Here is a 247-nt window from a genome sequence, read left to right on the forward strand (position 1 = left end):
TCATCCTCATGTTCTTGAAGAAATACAATATAATCATCAGGAATTGCACTTCTCCTCTCTCTAGTAGATCTCTTTAAAGACACCTCTACTTCTTGAGGTTGTTGAATTTGTTCTATAGGTACTTGAGGGAGAACCTCATTGTTGTCTTGTTCTAACATATTGTCAGGAACAATATTCTGAACATTATCTTCTATTACCGAATTTAATCCTTGAATGGTAATAGGCACAAGAACTTGTTCACAATCAG

This window comes from Lupinus angustifolius, chromosome LG13 (assembly GCF_001865875.1).
Source record: "Lupinus angustifolius cultivar Tanjil chromosome LG13, LupAngTanjil_v1.0, whole genome shotgun sequence".
In the NCBI taxonomy this organism is placed as follows: Eukaryota; Viridiplantae; Streptophyta; class Magnoliopsida; order Fabales; family Fabaceae; genus Lupinus; species Lupinus angustifolius.